This window comes from Bombyx mandarina, chromosome 11 (genome assembly GCF_030267445.1).
Source record: "Bombyx mandarina strain Sakado chromosome 11, ASM3026744v2".
NCBI classification, from domain to species: domain Eukaryota; kingdom Metazoa; phylum Arthropoda; class Insecta; order Lepidoptera; family Bombycidae; genus Bombyx; species Bombyx mandarina.
The window spans coordinates 7,633,228-7,648,212 of record NC_143218.1 but is presented as its reverse complement, the minus strand read 5'-3'; the positions used below and the strand labels follow the sequence as shown (position 1 = coordinate 7,648,212).

The window sequence follows — 14,985 nt, the reverse complement described above, 5'->3', positions numbered from 1 at the left end:
ATGGGAAATTCAGGGTTCCACTTTCTTTTTTTTTCTTCTACCTGAGGCTGGTAGACTAGGGGTTATGCCAGCGTAACAAGGCGAGTAGGTGAACTCACGGGGATCTAAACAGAGTTGTTAACACTAGGCTTAGCAAGAGCAGTGCTACGCAGAATCTATCACCGGATCGGAAACGCGACCCAGTGACAAGATCCGGCGAGAAACTCAGTGGGCTGTGTCTGTGGGAGGGTTCCACGATTGTTATACCAGCATACTGTGTTTCATTACTACTATACTGCCTATTTATGCTGCTAAGAAGTCTTACATTTCGGTTTGGAAAGGAGGACCAAACGATTTTGAAGGATCATTTATTGTTTATAAAAAATACAAACCACTGGTTGATGTTGAGTGCAGTCTATCTTTATAACCACTTAAGAACAGGTGGACTGTACGCTCTCCTACCAATATAATGTAAATTAAATATTATAAAAAATGATGTAAATATACTTGGTTATCTACACTTCGGATTTTATCAACAGGGTTAGTGTTTCAAGGATAGCTTAATTACGAGCAAAATTAGTTTAATGGCCTAAAGGCGAAAACACGAAATGTTCACTAAAAAAAATGTTAGACTTTTCAATGATCACATAAAAATAATTATAGTACGAGTATAAAATACAACATTAACAAATCAATATTGAAAATCTTGAGTTCAATATTTTAAATCAGTTTAATTATATGGCGTTTCGTATATCTAAGGTATCTTCAAATAAGTCGAACATCCTAACTGGTTCTGATGCAAGTTACTCTGATGAATTCACCATAATGTTGTCTACGAATTCCGATAGCCAAAACGTGGCTCCTGATCTCTTCGTTCCCAATAATAATGCGAATAACAAGGCGTTTCTAAGCCATCACCAAATCAGTGACACTACATTGTGACTACATTAGTAACAAGTTGACGACAGCCGGGTGCGGTCGTGTCAACGCGTGCCGATAATTTAATGAGCGAGGTCAGAAACGTAAATAGACGGTAATTGAAGTCTTATCGATCCGCGTTTCATGTTTAGTGCAGGTGACTTGTGCCTGTGAAATGTTTGCGGAGGCATTCGCATATATATTTGATTGAGCCAGTTTTTGTCTTGAAGAAATCCGATCCTAATGATATATCTTAATAATGTAACACAGCAGTATAAATATCTAATAGCTTGTCCTCGTCCTTTTTTTCCTACCTCTGCTGATAGCTTTGAGAGACTATTTTTCATTCTCCTTGACGTGTAGGTGAGCTCACGGGGCTCAAGCCGGAGTATTGCTAACACTGGTCCTAGCAAGAGCCGTGCTTCGCAGAATCTACTACCGGATCGGAAACGCGACCCACTGAGAAGATACTCAGTGGGCAAATCCTTCTAACGACCGAAACGCACTACTGCTTCGCGGGCGATTTTCAGACGATCTTATGATTTTCCCTTAAACCAGTATAAACTTGTGTTTATTATTTTAATTAGATATATTCTTTCTAACGTTTCGGATACTTTGCAGTTTCCTTGGTCACGGCCGACTGACTGGTCACCGAAGAAAACACTAGAATTTTATGCCGATTTACACGGTAAATGCAAGGCACGGTTGATTATGAACACCCAAAAAAAACAAAGGTCATGATGACTAACGGAACATTAAAGGCCAATTGTGATGAATATCGAATTAATAGAACTTATGAATGAGTACACTCTATCCTGACCTTATAATATTACTTTAGGTATATGATTGATTTAAAAACAAAATGAATTAAATCCACAATACTACTAACCGATATCTGTTTTAATGGTGAGGGACAAACGTTATACTTTACAATAGAGATTTACATTTCATGTGTCGATATGGGTTGCAGAAAACACATAGTGAATTTTTTGAGTTGCGGTACTTATTAACATCGCATGGGCTGTCTCACATTCGTTTATACAATAAAATTTTGGACGAAAGAAAAAAAACAGTTCACAGTACCCTCAAAGTTTATAATTAATTCTAGATTAATGCTATCTCAAGTAAACAAATAAACAAGGTCGAAATAACGATATCCAACCCAACCTCAGTCACTCTGGCCTGTTTTATTTACACAACTGGTATTACAACGGCGTTGGTTCCATTTTTGTTTTGTTTATTTGATAATATCATTGTAAGAGATTCTGATGTTCGTAATACAAATAAATATGTGCAATGTAATTCTGCAAAAGTGGAGTTACATATTGTTCATTGTACACTGAGGTGTATATATCCCGCACCGGAAAATACCACCTTCTAGAATATTTCAGCCGAGAAGCGCGCTTTACTATTTAATGAATGGGTAGTAACCACTCAACTCTTTTATCCTGGCTGTCGCTTGCAACGAAGGGCTCGGCGAGTAAATTAATATCGCGTTTCCGATCCGGTGGTAGATTCTGCAAAGCACTGCTCTTGTTAGGGTTAGGGTTAGCAACGTCGTCGATGAATCTAGAATAACCCCTTGAGGTTACTAGAATAGGTACGAAAAAAAAGAACGGGGCAAGGCGAAGCTACCGTCCCCCTAAACATGTCTTATCGGATCGTCCCGATCACCGTTCTCGTCAAACTCGTTGAGAGTTTCGCAGAGCAACCTAGTCTTCGGCGTGCTCCAACCCACTGTTTCTCACTGGATCTTCTCAATGGGTTGCGATTCCGATCCGGTGGTAGATCCAACGAAACCCTGCTCTGGCTAGGGCTAATATTGGCCAGACCTACCAGGTTGAACCCCGCGAGCTCACCTACCAGTGCACGCGTAGCCCTATGGATTACCAACGATTAGGTAGTAAAAGCACTACTTAACGCCATATTATTGGCTATTGTCCGATCTAGTGTATTGACAAAACTATAACTTACCATAAAAGATGAACGTACAACACAAAACCGTCGCCAATGACATTCACAGCGTAAACAATCAGATAACAACAGGCACATTACATAAGCACATAAGCCAGATTTACATTACATTTGACTTTCCTTACTACTGAACAAGATGCTCGTGATTACGCGGGAAAAAATCAACTATTTTACAAACACGTGTATCAACGAAAGAGGATAAATAATATCAGCATTGGTGTTTCACGGTTTGCCCACATTTGTCCAGAATTGGTCATGGAGGGCCTCATTCAATACCCGCATAATCCGACTTTCTCAATTTCGTTCCCCCGAAGTGAATGACATCGGACAATACGTGTGCCGATTCACATTCATTTTATCGTGTAACAAAGACTTCGAAGGTAGTTAACTCGGCATCATTGCGCCACATTGAGAAGGCGGCACGACACGAAAACCCTCTTGTCGTGGCCGCCGAAAGTTACATACCTGATCCTGTGGACGGAATGGTAAACAGTCGACGTCACCCTAAACACGTCATTACGGATCCACCCGATCCATTAACGGTGCTTTTAGGCACCTCAAGCACCGGTCACTGTCCTCGCCGAACCCGTCGCTTGCAACGAAGGGTTCGACCAGTAAATTAACCCATAGACAGAGCCCACTGAGTTTCTCGCCGGACCTTCTCAGTGGGTCGCGTTTACGATCCGGTGGTAGATTCTGCGATGCACAGGTCTTGCTAGGGCCAGTGTTAGCAACACTTCCGGTTTGAGCCCCGTGAGCTCACCTACACGTCATGGCGAAGCTGAAATAGCCTCTCAAGGCTATAAAAAAAAGAAAGGCAAAAAGGACATACGCCAATTTCTTATAATTATTTTTCCTTAAGTTTCTTCATAAACAACGGTTTTAAGAAGAATCTATATATTAATACGTGAAGCAAAAACTTTCTATCCCTTTTTACGAAAATTGCGCGGACGGAGGAGTATGAAATTTTCCACACTTATAGAGAAAATAGAGAAGACGTGCACAATGCTAATATTTTTTTTAAATAATGCATAAAAGATACATTAAATCAATAAAGAAAACATTACACACACTACATACCGTATATTTGACGCACACACGCATGCATACTATTTATTGTCAAACTTTTGTTCTTGACGTCTGTTGTCAAATTGAGAATAGAATATGGTTTGTGTTTGTTAATATTTTTTATAGTGTAGTCTTGGCGAAATTTGTGATTATAGAAGTATAAAATACAATCATAATAGTGTACAAACTTACAATTCCAATTAATTATAGTCGAATTTCGACTACTGCGGGACATCTAGTTTATTTAAATACATCTCATTGAAATCTAGACATGTTTAAGTCGCATTTTCACGAGATTAATTTGATGCTTTAATATATTATGGAGTCAAGTATATATTATAATATGACCTATCTATTGTACTGCTCTGGCAACGGTTCAAGGTTCAGCTCGAAGGCCTAGCTACGCTCACGATCTGAGGCAAGACACAGGGACGCATCGCATGTGCCAAAAGTTAGTTTACGACAATAATAAAGGTTTATTTATACACATACAAGAACGTTTTATAAAAATAAAATAAAAATTAATCTGTGTAGAATTCTTTGAGCGACATTCGTTTAATAGTTTCATTCGTAATCCAGTTCTTTCGACTGGCCACACTAATCGTTTGATCAATATTTAACGGATGGTAGGGAGAGAGTCTGCACGGTTAGATATTGTCATCCTGTCCATCTCAGCCCCAGAGCATGAGAGCAGCAATGTGTTCCGAATTGAAGCGTGCGCGTGGGACAATCTCAAAGAGGACGCCAACATTAACGTCTATGGACTTCGATTAATTTATTATAACAAAAGATAGATGATCATAAGGTCGTCGCTGTCAAGTCAAAGCAATAATTATGTAAAAGAAAAAAGATAAAATTTTCTAATCAATATACGAGTCCATAATTAGAAGAAAAAAATACGTAGCGTGCAATATTTTGACTTGATAATTAATACATTTTAAACTAAACCCTTGACCGAACAAAATATTAAATGGATGTTTATACTAATTAATATTTCGGTACGTGCGATAAACTAAACGAACGGAAATACGACCTAATTGAAAATAATGATAATAAAACCTAATACTCTGTTTTTCATCATGCTATTTTACATATAGACTAAAGACTTTCCGTATTTTTCGTTGGTTAATTTGTATGAGACAAGGACATCCTTGTTTTCAACTAAATAACGGGCAATGACTTTCTATTATTTTGTTAATTCAATTAATTCTATACGTAATGTTAAGCATGTTACTAGTATTTATATTGAATATTGTGTTCGAATTGGCAGGTATAAATTAATGTCTTTTGTTTAAGTGAATTTTTTGGATACTTCGCATTTATTGCTTTTGATAATTCAACCTTAGATATTTTTGACTTTAAAAAAATTATAATTCTCCTGCCTAATCGCTGGTAGCCTCAAGAGCTATTCTAGCTACGCCCGAAAGGGTAGATGAGTTCACGGGCTCAGCCTGAAAGAATTTGCTAAAGCTAGCTCTAGCAAGAGCACTGTCTCGCAAAAACTACAACCGGACCGGAATGGCGACCCACTGAGAAGATCCGGCGAGAAACTCAGTGGGCTGTGTCTATGGGTTAATTTACTCGTTGAGCCCTTCGTCGCAAGGGACGGGTCCGGCGAGGACGGTGAACGGTGCTCGAGATACCTAAAAGCACCGTTAATGGATCGGGAGGATCCGTAATGACGTATTTAGGGCTAGTACTGCCCTATGTGACCGCCTGCATTCCCATTCGCCATCTACAAAATTATTGTTTATTTAGGTTTAATAAACGATTGTCATATAATTATTTCCATCCGTATTTTTATAGTTTATTTACATGACTGGGTTACGGTAATTGATTATATAAATGAAGTAAATTCCTGTGATGCTTTAACTCGGTTTCATGCCCGATGTCTGAGTAGTGACCCGCCATATAAATTATAGGGCATATACACACACCATATTGCACTGTAATTTCACGAACAATCCAACAGATTTATCGATCTCAATGTCATCGTGATAAACGTGATGATCTGAAGGTAAACAAACGTTTGAAAGACACTCACAGTCACAGATTATGATAATATATTCATACCGTTAAGGTACTTAAGTCGATCAAATAAGTGACGCTGTATTATTGTTTTGTGCATTCAATACATATATATACGTTCGCCGAAGCCCTGACAAGTCTCTCAAAGAACGATCGAACTCTTTTTTCACGTCCATTCATGTAAAAGCATTTATCGTTGAAGAATTCGAGATATTTCTTTACTTTAAAATTTCTCTGTTACACATACTAAGTTCTGAATACAATGTACGGTTAAAAAACTGAGACCTTACAACTCGTGTCTCGAGGTGGGTGGCGGCATTTAAGTTGTAGATGTCTGTGGGCTCCGGTAACCACTTAACACCAGGTGGGCCGTGAGCTCGTCTGCCTATCTAAGCAATAAACAAAATTACAATTATATTTAATGTATTTAAATTATTTAACAATTATTTGGGTTCAGAGATATTTCTTTGCACATTTAATTTTGTTAAATGTAAGGGAACAAAAAAATGCAGATTTTAATATTATTTCAGCAAGTTATAGTTCATTAATTTCGATCAGAGAACACTCAACGCAAATGCTCGTATAAAAATTTCCGATTAATATTTTCCCGCAAAAAGCAAATGAAAGAGCAACGCAAAGTATGAATAATATAAGAACATAAATTTGTCTTCTTACTTCGGCCCAAAGACAGCAAGCTCTCAAGCTCCTGAATTCAAAACAAAGCACTCTTCAATGTATAACAAATAGCACTACTATCTAAAGGTACAAAGCTCCCGACGCCGGCGCCGTATGAGAAAAAAAAAAACAACTGACCAAAATCAAGGGCGATTGAGTCATGCCGAAAATGTAAAGGTTCTATTTCAAACCTGACGGCAAACTGTATCAGAGTACCCGATGCATTTGCATCAAGGCTACATGTTTCAAACAATATTGAATAAGTTTTAGACCAGTGTTTCCCAACCTTTTTTGTGCCATGCCCCACAATAACGTAACATTTCTAAAATTTTTATGCCACCCATACATAATTTTTAACATTAAAATATTGATTTGTTCACTTAAAAAACACAAAAGATAGGTTTTAGGAAGAAATCACTATGATTTTTTTATCAGAACCCAGTAATATTTCAAAACATCTAATAAAAAACTGAAACTCAAATTCAAAATAATTTTAATACAGACTTTTTCATATTAATTATAGGAAGACCGCAATATATTCCACAAAACCAAAGTTAGGCTGGTACGTAAATTGGTCTTCTCAATTTTCCTTGATGGCGCCGAATCCTGGACGATAAGACGAAGTGAGAGGGTAAAGATTGACGCTTTTGAAATGTGGTGTTGGAGGCGGATGTTGAGAATTCCATGGACAGCACGCCGGATCAACTTATCCATTCGGAAGGAGCTCGGTATTGGGATAAGGCTGTCCGCTATTTGCTTCCAACGTATTCTCACGTACTTCAGTCACATGGCTCGTAGAGGCTCTGATTGACGGGAGAAGATCACGTGGGCGCTCACCTACTCGCTGGTCTGATCTGGTAAAGACGCTCACCGGTCTGCCAATAACCGAGGCTATAAAGACCGCCGAGGACAGGAAGACATGGGGAAGCATTGTGCATCGAGTGGTCAACATTTCAGATTAGACACGACCTTTAGCAATGAAGAAACCGACTCAGAAGAAGATATTAATTTAGTGCGGTTGCCCACCTTAATTATCAAATTGCCCCTTTGTGGGGGGCGTGGTCCCCGTGTTGGGAAACACCGTTCTAGAGCGACGATATCGACACTCAATACCGGTTATATTGTGGAGTAATGCGGTCTGTAGTTAGTCTACCGCCGAGTTCGGAACCATACCTTAAACGCACACATTGCGTTGCGGTCGTGATAACGATTCGAACAATTACGTATCGTAATGTGTGCCAGTCGGGCACGTACGCCATTACTCAGATAATGCGATTATACAAACAAGGAATCATCAATTTAACATATCAGACTTGTGTTGACTTGAAACTTCCAAACGTGAAGTCGTCGTGGCCTAAAGGATAAGACGTCCGGTGCATTCGTATCTAGCGATGCAACGGTGTTCGGATCCCGCTGACAAGTACCAATTTTCGCAATGAAGTACGTACTTAGCAAATGTTCACGATTAACTTCCACGGTGTAGGAATAACATCGTGTGCTAAAAATTAAATCGGCAAAATTATAATTTACGTAATTACTCGCGGTATGACGTCTTATGAGTCCGCACGGATAGGTACCACCAACCTGCTTATTTCTGCCGTGAAGCAGTAATGCGTTTCGGTTTGTAGGGTGGGCAGCCGTTGTACTGTACATACCGTGAGCTCGTCCACCCACCCAAGTAATAAAAAAAAACGTAACTTTCACTTATGACGTTAACATTATTATTTATAGATTGTGAACAAACGTTAAAATGTTTAGACATATGGAAGCAGGGAGCGTTTTTATTTCATTCTAGACGGAGAGTGCACATATTGTAGAGTGACGTCAACGTTTAAGACCGCAGTCCAAAATTTATGTGGTGGATGGCTCTATTGTGATATCTTTGAGCTCCGATACCCACTTTACACCAAGTGGAACGTGCCCTTGTTCACCCATGTACGCAAAATAATAATAATTAAAGGCAGGTTCTTAACGTTTGATTACATTCCACATTAAGGTTTCATATAACATGCCATCAGCAAATTATTTAATTTAAATACGTCACTTACATTTAACTTCTAGAAAGAGCGAAAAAATGTTGGTACGTGACCAGTGTCACGCCGACAACCAGCTTTCGCCTAATGGCTTCGGAACCCAGGAATGCAACAAATGTACTTCCTACTATATTGAGTCCTCGGTTCCGCCGCTAAATACGATATAAAATATATTACAATTTACATCTGATAATTTGTTGCTTTGTTTATTTTGTGTTATACAAAACACTCGCGCGTCGTTAAGCCGATTGAGTTGTAACTGTGTACACATGGCTTATTCAGTGGCGCGGTAGTTATCGCCACTGACTGCTGGACCGCTGGACAGGTCATGGATTAGATTGTCATATCGGGTAAATGTTTGTCAGATGACCTGAGTGGTTAGATCCTGCGCCGCACGCTACTGCTACTCTAGTGCGCTGGCGTAAGGACAATATAACGCAGCGGCGGACGCTATCCGAGTTGACATCGGCAATGAAGAGCAATCCGGTCTGCGGTGTATCGCGTTCCAACCTGATAGGCTGGTTCTGAACTAGCGAGGTGTCCCTGAAAACCAGTGGTTCCGCTGGGGCGGCCTCCCAACATCTATGGACCGTTAAGATCCACATACCAGCACCCCTAGGCGCGGAAAGATCATTAGATCATGATCAAGGCACGAATTTTTTTTTCTCTATGTGGCAATCCTTCCGTAAGGAAAATATTTGCCCGATGTGTGACAAACATATTTGTTCGGTATTTGTAAGAGTTTATAGCATCTATGTATATATCAGACTACATACTACAGATGCATTATATATAACTGTTTCTGGTTTCCATAGTACAGTGTCTACCCCACTGTCTAAGGCCCACTGAACGTGTATGGTTATGTCCCCAATTATTTATTATTTCTCGTTGGTACTTCATGGCCTATTTTCGTCTTGGTACCTACCGTCAGTACACACACAAAATTGGGGCGGACGCACGCACACACAAAATCGGCAAGCCGGACGTGAATTTTAAAAACCATTCACACAAAAATATTCAATGTTCCAATATAGAGTTTAAAAAATATATATGCATAAAAGATAATTTAAAGTGAATTATGTATAAGACGTATGCTTTTATCGTCTGACGCCGTAGCACGGGGTTATGTTTTCAATCAAAACGAAATATTTATGAACGCTTTAGATAAGATATATGCATAAACAGATAAGACGTCATGATCTCGTGAAAACTGTGCCTCGTGTTTGGATATTATCGTATAATTTATGGCAGCCATTTTTTTTTTTTGCTTACATATGTTGACGAGCTCTCAATCTACATGGTGTTAAGTGGTTACCGGAACCCGTAGACATCAACAACGTTAACGCTGCCACTCACTTTGAGACATGAGTTTTATAGTAAGTACAACGGCTAACTCATCCTTCAAACCGAAACGCATTAACTACAGAAATAGGAAATTGAGATATTCAGGATATAGAGGAAATTAAGACTGGTGTTATTCATATTATGAACGGGTGAATAAATACGGCCCACCTCGTGTTTAACGGCATCAAATTTTCGCAGTTACCGCAACTGCGAAGTCATTCGTAAATGACTAGGTAGTGTCAAGTCTGTTTACAAATGCTGAAATTTGCCTTTATTGCGATTGATGGGTAAGCGAGATCACGGCCCATGTAATGTTAAGTTGCTACAGAACTAGTGATGTTAAACGGTTTTGAGAAAACTTAAAGAAAAGGGTTTTTTTTTTTCGAAAACCGATACGCGCTGTTTGATTAAAAGAAAATAGATTATGTTTGAGTAGCACTGTGGGAGATACTACAGGCTACTAATTTGTATATTAGTGTCAATAAATACTCAAAAAACACCTGAGTATGTATATAAATAGTAGTGAACATACTGTGTAACATCATGGAAACATTAAAAACTGAAGCCGAATTTGAAGAAGAAACGCACAGAAGATAAAAGCACTTTCTGAAAGAAATTAATGCGCATTTGGCTAGATGAAATAGCTAGGAAGTACTGTTTTCGACATCGGGGTACATACAGGACACTTGACATTGAAAAACAGATTTCAGACCACTACCGTGTATCAATTGAGTTTTATAAACAAAAATTATGTTTTAATCTATTTGGTTTATAAATTTTTAATTGAAGACATGAGATGGATGGAGGGGATATGATACAATTTGTTAATTTTGACAAAACGAACAACAAACTTCTGTACTTTTTCTTTGTACATAACTCCTTCATCACATGCAATTTCTAAAAATAGCCTTTAAACCCGGAGCTTTAAGGTCCAATATGGCTTATAGGTTTTTTTTTGGCACATAACACCTTCATTGAATGTAAAAACTCAAAAATATTAAAAATGGTACTTGGTCCCTTCATCAATTCGTGTCTTCAATTACCTTTCTTTTTTAAATAATTTTAATGCGTTTTTTTTTTAAACCTTTTGCTAAAAATCCCGTTTTGTCCTCTAAGGAAATGGGTTTAAGACGATACTGAATCGAACCGATATTGTTATCGATTGACATCTCTAATCACAACCGAACCGTTAATGATGCCACTCACCTCGAGACAAGCTCGAACTTTCAATTGTATTGTAAAACGCCTATCCAACTGATTAATTGAATTGGTTAATTAGCCCTATAAAGCTTAAAACAGTCGTCGTCAAAGTTGTGTGGCAATCAAGCTGGACAAAAACCACAGATACAACTTTGCAAGTCGCAGATAAAACTGTTATACTTTTGCGGTTTAATCTACGTTTAACATTTCTATTCTAAAATTTCAAAGGCTTTGAACAATCACTTTACTTTACTTTACTTTACTTTACGCTTACGTTTCTTTGCACGCAGAACTAACTAACTTCGTTTTTTGAAGTCGTGACCTGTTCGATAAGATACCCGGTCAACACGTATCGAGCGAAGCTGATACCAATTTTTGTAATGAAATAAGTGCTAGACTGGTGTTCATTCGTGAATTCCACGATGAAGGAATTACCCCTTGTAATAATAATAGTAGTCGTCCCGGTTTAAAGGATAAGACGTCCGGTGCATTCGTATCGAGCGATGCAACAGTGTTCGAATCCCGCAGGCGGGTACCTACTTTTCTATTGAAATACGTACTTAACAAATATTCACGATTGATTTCCACGGTGAAGGAACAGCATCGTGTAATAAAAATCAAACCTGCAATATTAGATTACTGGTGGTAGGACCACTTGTCAGTCCGCACGGGTAGGTACCATCAACCTGCCTATTTCTGCCGTGAAGCAGCAATGCGTTTCGGTTTGAAGGGTGGGGCAACCGTTGTAACTATACTGAGACCTTAGTACTTATCACTATCTCAAGGTGGGTGGCGAAATTTACGTTGTAGATGTCTTTGGGCTCCGGTAACCACTGAACACCAGGTGGGCTCTGAGCTCATCCGCTCATTGCAATAAAGAAATAAAAAAGCACAAGGAAAAAAATGGCATAATTATTTATTATATAACTGAGATGTAACGTCTATGGGCCTCTAAACATCAGATGGGAAGAGAACTATAACAGTTCTCTCGTCTAAGCAATCAAAGAATAGCGGTATCTTGAAGTCAAGCAGCCTGTTTCTACATAATAATAGTATCCTTTATTAAAAAATATGCTGACATTAGATGCGGTATTAGTTCCTATACAGAAAGCACCAAATCTTTGTTACAGTTTGCATCTAAGGCTTGTGTAACCGACCGCAGTCTAACTTTTTAAATTACTGCTTTGTTCGATGCATTATTCATAGCGAGTAAAAACAGATTGCTATTTATAAAGGCGCGTCATACACATGACGATGCATTCGATAATTAACGCAGACTAAAATAGAACAGATATGGCGATCGTATGGTTGCTTATATCCAAGCGAGTTATATTCTCTTACTGAGGTAGTCGTGTTCTGTCTGTTCTCTTTTTAAGTCTTCTATTAATTATTTTAAATTTGAATACCGTACCACCAGTATCAGACTGCCTCTTTCATGTGCGAAGTTGTAATTCATAGATGTTGTACGATACAATTGAGACTTTAACATGACGTTTTTAGGTGAGAGGCGAATTTCACGTTGTGAGCTAACGGGCCCGGTGATCATTTAACACCAGACAGGCAGGTTGACGGGAGAAGGTCACGCGGACGCTCACCTACCCGCTGGTCCGATCTGGTAAAGACGATCACCGGCCTGCCAATAACCGAGGCTATAAAGACCGCCGAGGACAGGAAGACGTGGGAAAGCATTATGCATTGAGAGGACCACATTTAAAATTAAACACGACCTTCAGCAATGAAGAGACCGACTCAGAAGAAGAAGGCACGTTCAGCCGCGTATACAATAATAAAAATGTTTATCTTAAGTAAAGAGAATAAAAACTGATTTTTTCGAGTTAATGACTTTAAGATTTAAGGTTACGTTTACATAAATAGGTTTATAGTAAAGATCAGTTGCAAAAACAAGAGCATTGGTATTATTTAAAAGCGCGTTTCTTGCAGCTTCTAAAACAGAAAAGCATCGTCTGCAGACGACCTAATCAGAGAATATCGACCTTGTTTACGTTTTCGCCTTTATCTCTCGTTCGTAAAAGATTCTGTGTTAATGGCGTTAACGGTTAGTCCCGCACGTCCAATAAACGTTCTAATCACGATACCGACTCGTTTGTAATGCGTACTTGTATATTTGTTAATTTATCGTAATGTCTAGGAATATTCCACGATAGATATTAGCTTAAAATGAAGCAGTAGCTTGATTTGAATTTTCTTAAATTTTGTTGGTAATCTCATCTGGTGTTATGCGATCAAGGCAATAAGTATAGATAGTATACCACAACGCAGACATCGCTCAGTCAGTTTCAGTTCCATTGGTGTATCCCACACTTGTCTTCAATTTGGAATTCATGATACGCGCTACTACCACTATTCCAGAAAAAATAATTGGTACAAGATAGAATGTAGGAGTTGAAATTCTGTAGTCAGGCGAATGTGAAAGTACCCGCAAATTGTGAAATTTTGCGTAATTATTAGTGGTAAAGCTAGTTGGGAACCCGCACGGTTGGGCACGGACATCATACTCATATCTGTCACGAAGCAGTAATGAATACCTATTTAAAGAACTGAGTAAACGTGTAGTAATTCATTCTAGAACATTAACTTACAAGACCTATATTAACGCATTAGGCGCGAACTAGTTTTTTATAGGAATGAATTTGCCTTCGATCGGTAAGGTAAATGAATCATTTCAATTTCATAAGCCCCTCAAACCTTATTTATTAAATTGCCGGCTTCTTTCTACCATCATCATTACAGCAAAAGGCTTCCGTATTACATGGCTTGGCCAATTAACTAGCACTAAGCCATCGGCGACCTCTAGCCATCATTTAGTCACCTCATTGATATCGTTCCCGCAAGCGGTCACGACAAATCACTTAATTTTGACATATAAAATACAATTTATGTACGATAATTATTGCTGGAGCATACAAGTATCCGTATATACCGTTCTAAAATGTAGACTTTTCGCTCTCATATTTTATTTTATCTCTGAACACATAACAATTACACAGTCGTTCGTCTGACAGTTGATGAAGACGGTAAAACTATTTGTGATTAATTTTGTTTGTGTCTTGGTTCTAGTCAATATGTTCAACTCAGAGCTCTGATCTGGGGTCTGCGACGTAATTATAGCACGCGCAATCGTATTAAGAACCGACTCATTATCAGATAGGCTTTAAACCAATAAACCATTATCAAAAACGTAAATGAAATCACGTTAAAAAGTTCTTGTAATTTATTGAATTTCAGTATTATCAGACACATTATAATTTTAATATGATAAGAAACTTGGAGTACCTGTATCAAGCCATGTGACTTTGAAGGTTAAAATTTCGCAGACAAATACCAAGTTTTCTAATCAAATATGTACGTTCTTAACTCAGTTCTACGATGCACTTTCACAATGACAGAGTAACACCGTATAAAAACAATTAAACCGCAAAACAATTGAGAAGCAAGTCTCAGAGGGGGTTGGGCTCTTCTAACCATTTGACGTCCGCATATAAAATCAGTCCGCGACCGTGCCGCGTTTGTTCTCGGTAGACTGTACCCCATGATCTGTAAGCGGAGTAAAATGTCCCTTCGGAACAAGGTGACACTTTACAAAACTTGCATAAAGCCGGTCATGACTTACGCGAGTGTCCATTTCGAGAAGGCGGCACGACATGAGAACCCTCTTGTCGTGGCCGCTGGAAACTACATACCCGATCCTGTAGACCGAATGGTAAACAGTCGACGTCGCCCAAAGCACGTCATTACGGATCCTCCC

General features: G+C 38.7%; 1 protein-coding gene and 1 long non-coding RNA gene across 3 annotated transcripts in view; one reads left to right on the top strand and one right to left on the bottom strand.

Annotated features, from left to right (window-relative positions):
• LOC114242252 (uncharacterized) overlaps positions 1-14,985 on the bottom strand; it is a 137,149-nt gene that overhangs the window by 83,325 nt on the left and 38,839 nt on the right. The gene's annotated exons all lie outside the window — the stretch shown is intronic.
• Positions 942-13,126, top strand: LOC149501996 (uncharacterized). Of its 2 annotated transcripts, none has more exons than XR_016323769.1 (2): positions 942-992; positions 12,720-13,126. It is a non-coding gene; the product is annotated as an uncharacterized LOC149501996 (long non-coding RNA). The 2 variants fall into 2 exon arrangements; XR_016323768.1 differs by having other exon boundaries at positions 942-1,012.